The sequence below is a fragment of the Rattus rattus genome, chromosome 9 (assembly GCF_011064425.1).
Source record: "Rattus rattus isolate New Zealand chromosome 9, Rrattus_CSIRO_v1, whole genome shotgun sequence".
NCBI lineage: Eukaryota > Metazoa > Chordata > Mammalia > Rodentia > Muridae > Rattus > Rattus rattus.
This window is the reverse complement of record NC_046162.1, coordinates 67492777-67502093: the sequence shown is the minus strand read 5'-3', so window position 1 is coordinate 67502093 and position 9317 is coordinate 67492777. Positions and strand designations below refer to the sequence as shown.

The window sequence follows — 9317 nt, the reverse complement described above, 5'->3', positions numbered from 1 at the left end:
GGAAGTGAGACAGAAGGTAAGCTGATGAACACTTGAGAGTCCTGCATGAGTGAGCTGAAGGAATAAACAACGCTGGCCACCATGTTTCCCAGGAATCTGCCTACACAGCTCTTTTGCTACCCTTGTTGCACAAGAAGGAATGCAGTGAGCCAGAGGGTGCTGGAGGTCCTTGTGAATTGGAGAAAAGCAGTCAGACTGGCTGCAGACAACTGGGAAAGGGCTGGGTCTAAGAGTGTAAGTTGTCACCTATAAGACAACTTGAAGCTGTCTGGGATGGACCTGAAGACAGGATACCTAGGAAACGTCATTCAGCCAGGCCTGGTGCTCCAGGTCTGTAGAACCTCCAGAAACTGAATGAGCAAGCACAGGAGTGGATGCTATAGTGAATGCCGCAAGGCAGCTTGGGGGTAAAAAAACCCCTGTCTCAGAATCAAAGGTAAAGAGGGGGTGTGTGAGATCATTCACCTACCATGTATGAGGCCATAGTTCAATTCCAAGTAAATAAGGGGAGAAAAGAAAAGGCAAACAGAGGAAACAGGGCGGCTCAACAAGACATTGATGACAACGGGTCAAAGTGAGAGGGGAAGCTCATAATGGTGGCGATGTTCTGACTGTCGGAAGCTGTAGCTTTAGCCCTGAGTGCACTGTCATCGTGTCTGCACCTAACTGAGAAGTGGCTCCCAAGAACTCACTGTCATACACAGATGAAGCCAGATGGCAGAGTGACAAAGGCTGCTGACTCACTGTGGCTGGCAGTTTAGCTATCAGTGGTCTGGTTCTTCAGCGTCTCTGGATGTCTGCAATGTTTTCATATTGAAAAGCTAGGGGCATGTTTCTAATCCCACAGACTTGGGGAGGGCAGGGCAGTCATAGCCAAGACTTCACACTGAAAAGGTCTGAGAGCTTGATAGAATGGACAACAGGCAACCAGGAAGGATGCAGATGTGATACACATCCAGACGCAGGTACCAGACGCACTCGGAACCCAGGGAGGGGAAGAAAAGAGGAGGAGACAGGAGCGGATGGGAGAGAAGGAGAGGTTGAACAAGGCTTCTGGGGAAGAAAATGAAAAAACAAAACAAAAAACAAACAAACAAACAACAACCAACCAACCAACCAACAAACAAAAAACCGAGCTATAATGGGACCCCAAGTCCCTTAAGGAGAAGTCTCCGAGGGCATCTCCGAGGCTGCTGAGATGGCTCAAGGTGTAAGGTGCTTGCTGCCCAGTCTGACAACCCTGTTGTTTGGTTCCTGGAACCCATAAGGTAGAAGAGACTCCCAGAGTTGTTCTCTGACCTCCAAAGGTGTTTCATGGCACAGGTGCCCACACATATATAATCACAAAACAAATGTCAAAAATAGAGCTGAGCAGAACATTAGACAGCATCAAAGGCCCAATGACTAAGACAATCGGCAAACGTGGTGACCAGGAATTCCCTAGTCATATGACCTCTGGGGAGTCATCATATGCAGTGTGACAGGCCAGATGGAAGGCCAAAGGTGAGGGGTCATGAGGAAATGGGAGGCAGACAACCAATTCCACCAGCACAGGACTGGGATGCCCCAGAGGACAGGAGAGGCTCTCTTCCCTGGCTATAGGATGATGTCATCAACCTTCAGGGCTCTCTGAGTCCCTTAAGATATTAAGCAGGAGCAGACAAATACAGGATGCTTCTAGCACCACTATGCCAGGCCTGGTGCTCTAGGAGACATAGTTGTGTGCCTGTAAACTTCCCACCTGGCCTTCAGGGGCCAGCAAAGGAACTGGGTGAGAAGCCATCAAGGCTGCTTCAATAATCCTGCACATCCCAGCCGAGCCCCTTACACACAGCTTAGAAATGAGACAGGCAGAAAGACTGCCAGAGCCCCAGGCTCTAGCTGCAGTATGCAAATGAAGGACGCTTTCTCAGAGTGAGCCTGCAGGAAATCTCTGTCAGTGCTAGCTGCTGTCTTCATCTTTCTGGGCTGGCTGGGTAGGGTTGACTGGCTCTCCCCCAACCTCCCAGCATGACTCAGTATCTTAATTTTTTTTTTTAAACCTTTAAATTGCCGTAGTCAGACTGTTCCCCAGATGTGGCTATGTTATCAGCGTGAGCCAAAAGTGACACAGCAAGTGTGTCAGTCCCGTGACCCAGCTGTAGAACAGCAAATGCTGTTGCTGCAGTCTTTCAAAACAGGCAAACAAACTGACTTTGCCCAATCATATATATATAACCAACAAGATCTAACCCCTAAGGGTAGCCATTCCACATTACTGCTCCCTGGGTCCTTGTAAGGGGCATAGTGCTTGCCCACTGTGAGAGACCAGATAGAAGACCAAAGGTAGGAGGGTCCATTAAATCATGAAATCTGCTTTGAATTATCCTCCCCTGAAAGAACACCACACGCTTGTGTCTAGGACTCTGGGCAGCCTGGACACACGTGACCAAGGCTTCATTAAACACAGTCACCCTGAGTTGAAGGGCAAATAACCTTGGAACAGACAAATTCAGACAACCATTGATGTGATTCAATTTTACTCTGATCTACAAAAAAATTCCAATAAGCACTTGGCTCTTCCCTGATAACCACACACCAGGTTTTCCTAATAGAGCCCTGGGGCAGGCTGAGATGTCAGGTACAGAGGGCTTCTGAAGAGCACCACTGCTCAGCGAGAGAAGGTTCCAGGCTGCTGCAGCACTGAAGTCCACCACTGGCCCCACTTCCTACTCCTCCATGCCATTAGACAGAGCCTGAGGAAGGAGCCGGTCAAAAGTACCAAACCCTACTGAGTAGGGACTGTGACAGCGCCCAAAGCTGGACGCTCTTAAACTTTCCCAAGGGCTGTTTCCTCACTTTAGACTGTCAGGCCTGGTTGGCAGTCCCAAGAAACAGGCCAGTCACAGAGCAGGGGGACTCTCAAAGCTCCCAGGGACCTAACAGAAGCTCATATCATGTTGCCCTGGGAGAAATCACAGCAACTGTCATGCCTCCCACTCTGAGGGGACCACCAGAGGCAGCTGACACGGTCATGTGCCCACAGTCATTCACATTACACATGATAACTCTACTTCTTTTTAAAAATGTGGGCCCCAAACGGGTTCCAGGGGATTCCATGAGGCCCACTACTGTGTAAAATAATGAAAGAGAAAGTTCTTGACCAAACAAAAATGAGAAAGGAAAAAGCAAGGACATCAAGGAAGCAGAGAAGGCATGAAACACCTTGCATGTCCTGAAGCAGAAAACAGACCACAGAATACAGGGAAGAAAAGAACTGAGGCAGAACTTAGTCTTCCCAAGGAATCTTTCCTGACCCTGATTCATGAGTCAGCATTCCCAGCAGCAGGGGGACAGATACTGCAGCAAAGGGGCAAGCAGGTCAGGCTGGAGTCCCAATGAAGCAGGGGACTCCGCTGATGGACTGAGGCAGGCTGGTGCTGTATTCCTTCAACATTCTAGGGAGTGAAAGGTTCCCCAGAAACACAATGTGGTTTGGTTTTTTTTTTTTTTTTTTTTTTTTTTGTTCTTTTTTTCGGAGCTGGGGACCGAACCCAGGGCCTTGCGCTTCCTAGGCAAGCGCTCTACCCCACAATGTGGTTTTGATGGTTCTAAGGATGACTGAGATGTTAGGGAGGAGCAGTGTGCTCAGACAGCATATGGTCCGCCCCCTACCCACCTCGCTAGGAGCCACTCCCTACCCAACTAGAGCTTTTCATAGTCAGCAAGTGGATGGCCGTGCCAACCATTTGTGGTCCCTGTATGTATAACAAGGATGGATGAATCCTGAACCTTTATAGTCTCAGGTAGACAACTGACATTTCCTTGAGCCTGTTTTCAGGTTCCTCCACTTAGGCAGTTGCTGGATGAGTCCCTTAGCCTGGCTGTTTCTCACTTTTCTCCTCTGAACCACAAGGTCAGTAAAAGCATCTCAATCACACAGTGGCCGTGAGCACTGAGTATAGCACCAAGTGCCTGGGACACAACAAAAGGATAGGTGTGAGCTGTGATCTATCCTTGGGATTTATCCGATCACTTATCTTCTGGGAATTTCCAAAGAGATCTTCCAGCCAATGTGGTGGAGTACACCTTTAATCATAGCATTGGGGAGGGAGAGGCCAGTCGGGTCTGCATGCTTGCACAACTCAGTTTCAGTGCAGCCAGTGCTATCTCAAAAAATACTACTGCTGCTGCTGACAGTGACAGTGATAGTGACAGTGGTGATGATCTCTAGATTTGAGGAACCACACAGTCACCTGTGTATCTGTAGATTTGTTCTGCCTGCTCCTGGAGGTGCTACATTAATTACAGATTACTAAGTTTCTTACAAAGTCACAAAGTCATGAGATTTCATGAGTACTGCTGAAAAAGGCTCCCAAGTCACACCTGTGACCCACCCCACGACACAGGAGTTAGGAACTCCCATGTCACCAAAACAAGCTTTCCAAGGTGCTTCTTTGCTGTGGTACCACCACGTGACAGAAAAGCGATGTTCCGAGCATAAGGACCAAGCAGTCATCCCAGGCACAAGCAGGACTGTACTGCTGACCACTCCACCTCTGTAGGCTCACTCTAGGGCCAGAGACACACATCTCACCTGCCAGCAAAGAGGCTGAAGCAACGGCTCAGCCAAGGTCAACCAGAGCCAGTGCCAGCCATAGGAGCAGTGAGGGTTTTGACTTCCAATTGCAATACAAACACACATCCCTCATCTGGTCAAAGTGCCCTTGAGTAAAGGAATTACCACACAGAGACACAATTGTGGTCTCAAGGCCAAGGAGTTAGAAGAGAGAAAATCAAGGGACAAAATAAAGTCACAAGACAGCTGTTAAGAGTCTCCAAGCTGTGATTCTATCTGAATAAAATGCAATTTAGAACCACTTAGCCCTGCATCTTGCTTTAACCTTATATAACCCCTTCCTGTTACATCACTAAGAACAATCCCTTCTAATGGGCCCCTGCACCTGAACGAGTGAGACAAACTTCTCGGGCTATGATGCTAGACCTAAACAGCTTTCCCCATGGAAATGCTGGCCTGAGTAGGAACCAAAAATAAACTGTAAAGCCAATTCCAGAGGGACCTGTCATCGGGGAGCTTCATACACACCCCATACCAGCTTCACAAAAGCAGTGTAATCGCAGGCAGCTTCAATTTAGAGACACAGAGTGTTGGGGCAACTTAAAAGACAACACACAAGAGGTGGGAAAGCAACAGTGGGGTGTGGTGGCCATGTCATTTCCAGCACTTGGGAGGTGGAGGCAGAAGGACCAGAAGTACAGAGTTGTCTTCTGCTACAAGGTGGGTTTGAAGGCAGCATGGGTGACATGAGACCCTATTAAGGGAGGGAGGAAGGGAAGGAAGGAAGGGAGGAAAGAAGGAAGGAAGGAAGGAGGGAGGGAGGGAGAAAAACAAGCCAAAATAAGTACCTCCAGGAAAAATCTTGAGCTTGAACTGACAAACAGCAGTCTGACTCTTTCCCCCTAGGAGTGCTCCATCTCAGCATGAGAGGTGGAAGTGAAGACCTCCCTGTCTAGCCAGGGCTCAGGGCAGCTAAGGGGCTGTTGCTGTTGGCTTTATCTCAGAACAGAACTCAAAGGGTGAGTTGGCAGTGCTGGGAAATGGGTGAGCTTCCACAGAGAACACTCAGCCAGGTGAGAAGCTCTGAGCCGAGGAATGGGCCACCAAGGTAAAGTCAGAATGCAGGAAGAGAGAGCCTGGAGGAGCTTAACTGGGTCTATGTAGCTCTGGTTGTCTTGGAACTCACTATGTAGACCAAGCGGGCCCAAAGCTCACAGAGATGGAGAGTGCTACGACAGAAAATGCCACCACGCCTAGCCATTCTTTAGGTTCTAAAGAAGCTTAATCTTGTGCTTGCTTTGGCAGCACATATACTAAAAACTGGAACGATACAGAGAAGATTAGCATGGACCCTGTGCAGGGATGACACACAAGTTCGTGAAGTGTTCCATAAAAAAAAAAAAGAAAAGAAAAGAAAAATATAAGAAGCTTAATCTTGGCTGCTGGGCCTCAAAACCCATGCTTTGTGGAAGAAACAACTATTTCTGCTGCTCATTTAAAGTGAGGGGACAAGAGGGACATAGGGCTTCTTGCCCATCCCTTAATCTTTCTTTATAAATAAATTTGCTAAAAACTTACATTTAGAGACAGGTATTAGGGCTGGAAAGATGTACCAGCAGTTAAGAGCACTTGCTGTTCTTCCCAAGGACCAAAGTTCAGTTCCTAGCACTCATGTCCTCTTTGGGCTTCTGCACTCAAATTTACTCATATTCACTAATAGCCCTATACAGACACAGACACAGACACGGACACAGACAGACAGACACACAGACACACACACAATTAAAAAGAAAAGCACATCTCTTTAAAGAGAGGGAGGTATTAAGCTAGGCATGGCAGACACACTGAAATCCTAATTATTTGGGAGGCTGGGGCAAGAGGCTATGTCTCAGGTCAGTATGGCTAAAATAAAGGGTATTAAGAAAGGAAGGGGGGGGTTTGGGGATTTAGTTCAGTGGTAGAGCGCTTGCCCAGCGTTTAAAGCCCTGGGTTCAGTCCCCAGCTCAAAAAAAAAAAAAGGAAAAAAAAAAAAAAAGGAAAGGGGGGAGGGGGCTGGGGCTGGGGCTGGAGAGCCAGAGCAACAGTTAAGAGAGTCTGCTCTTCCAAGAGGTCCTGAGTCCAAGTCCCAGCAACCACATGGTGGCTCACAACCATCTATCTTGAGATCTGACACCCTCTTGCAGCATGCAGGTGTACAGATATAGCACTCTTGTACGTAAAATGAATTACTAAATCTTTTTTTTAAAAAAAAGTATTAAGCCAGTATTCATATTCTCCAACTGAATATGTAAACTACAAAACCACTCCAGAATGTGAGGAATGCGCCAGCAAACAGACACAGTTAAAATTATTCTATAACTACCAACTTTTTCTTTCAATACAAAATGTCTCTGTGTAGCCTGGGCTATCCTGGAACTCACTCTGCAGGCCTTGCTGGCATTAAAGAAATCAGCTTGCTAGTATTAAAGGTGTGCACTGCTGCTGTCAACTTAAAAAAAACAAACAAAAAAGCCTGTTGTGGTGTACACTCAGGAGGCAGAGGCAGGCAGGGCTCTGTGAATTTCTGGATAAACTACAAGATGCAGAAGTGAAATAGATCTTTCTGAATTAATTATTTCCCAAGTTGTTTTTGGTCATTGTGTTTATCACAGCTCTAGAAACAAACTATGTCCCAGCACTTGGGAGGCATAGGCAGGCAGATCTAACATATCAAGTTCCAGGACAGCAAGAGCTACATAGAGAACCTTGTCCCCACCCCACCCCCCAAAAAATACTCAAAAACAAACAAACAAAACAAACAAAACAAAAAACAAAACAAAACAAAAAAACCAAAAAAACAAAACCAAACAAAAAGACCCAACAAGGAAAAAAAAAAACTGTCACCATAGCTGGATGTGGTGGTGAATGCCTTTGTTTCCAGCACTCGGGAAGCACAATCAGGCGGATCTCCAAGTCTTTGACCAGCCTCATATATACAGTAAGTTCCAGGATAGAGAACTGTCACCCACAAACTGCCAGTAGCAAAGTCCTTCGTCTCATAACAACACTCCTGAGGACCAGGGCTTTGGTACACTGTCATCCTGAGGTTAGAATGAATGAGGTAGAGGAGGGCAGGACACGCTCCCTGAATATAGTGCTACAAGGTCCCAGGACCCACCTCTGTCCTGTGCCCACAGCTCGTGGTACCAGACACCTGCTATCTGAAAATGTACAAGCTTCCCAAAACATGTTCTCTTAGGCCTGTGTCTTGTGGCCTGCACTGGATACTCCTAGCCCACCCCTCCCCGGAATCCCGTTGCTGGAAGCTACAAGGATTACAATAATGAAGGAAACACTACCAGAAACAAGATGGGCTCCAATGCAATCAAACCGAGTTTCAAGAGGGAATTTTTAAAACCTACCCAAACACATGTCTTTTCAAGTTGTTTTCTATGTAACTCCAAAATGAGCTTTTTCAGGTCAAATTGTATTACATGTTGTTGGGGGAGGCAGAGGGGACATAGACCATAGGTGCAAAGTTAACCACCTATGTCAAGATGAACAGGAACAACAGACAGAGGAAATGGCAGTGCCCAGTGGCAGGCAGAACTAGGCTCAGCTTCCTCAGCCAGGGTGGAAGTCAAACTTCTGGAGTAGCTTGACTGATGGAATGTATTTTCTGAACCTTACAGAAAACTGCTGGCCCCACAATGCAGACACAGAATGGGATCAATAACCCTTTTCCCCAGCATTTTTAATAAGCATTCTGCTGCAAAATGGAACATTCTCCAAACACTTTTGCAAATGAACTCAGTTTTCACAAGAATCAGAAGCTGCTGCCTGATTTACATGTTTCTGAGGAGAAGCTGAGACTTTGTGTGTGTTGGGTAGATGTGGGTACACACTGGTTACTGAAAGAGCGATGCTGGTATCAGTAAGCATTCCTGCACAAGAACGAGATCACAGCCTCTACTCAGGAGTCAGGCTTTTTCCTACCTGGTCTCTTGCCATCCTCCATCCGCAGTGTCTCCATTCTTAGGATGGCATGAAGCCATATGCCTCTGCTGTCTTGTTTACTCAGTGTGAGAAACCTTTTTTTGTTTGTTTGCTTGTTTTCTTTTTTTTTCTTCTTTTTTTTTTTTTTTTTTTCTGGAGCTGGGGACCGAACCCAGGGCCTTGCACTTGCTAGGCAAGCGCTCTACCACTGAGCTAAATCCCCAACCCCACTTGTTTTCTTTTTGAGACAGGGTCTTATTATGTAGCTCTGGCTGTCCACTATGTAGACTAGGCTGGCCTCAAACTCAAGAGATCTTCCTGCCTCAGCCTCCCTAGTGCTGGGGTTAAAAGCAGGAGTCGCCCCACTCTGCCTTAGATGAACTTCTGAAGAGCCTCAGGCCCCATGGGTTTCATGGTGTGGCTCCTTTAATCCTTCATACTGTCTAGGCTGAGGTGAGAATATCTAAATTTCCAGGTCAACCTGGACAATTTGGCAAGATTTACTCTCAAAATAAACTAAAATGATTTTAAGATGTAGTTCTACGTCAAAGTGCTGGTCCAGCACCAAGTCCCTGGGTTCAACCATCAGCACTGCAAAAAATAATGAAATCAACAACCTCCCCCCAAAGCAGACCTCTCACTTTCTGGGGACCTAAAAGGAGGCAGGCCTGATTCATCCTCAGAAATGTTTCCTAATGGGGAAGGGCAGGAGAGGGAGAGCTGTGAGGTAAAGATATGTGAGAGACAGATAACAAAACACACAGTCAGGAAAACAAGCCTGCAA

The 9317-nt window shown here is 46.9% G+C and overlaps 1 protein-coding gene and 1 non-coding gene across 2 annotated transcripts in view; one reads left to right on the top strand and one right to left on the bottom strand.

The window, feature by feature from the left end:
* Ube2o (ubiquitin conjugating enzyme E2 O) overlaps window positions 1–9317 on the bottom strand; it is a 50778-nt gene that overhangs the window by 38135 nt on the left and 3326 nt on the right. The gene's annotated exons all lie outside the window — the stretch shown is intronic.
* LOC116910775 lies at window positions 5848–5955 on the top strand. The gene has a single exon (XR_004389283.1). It is a non-coding gene; the product is annotated as a U6 spliceosomal RNA (small nuclear RNA).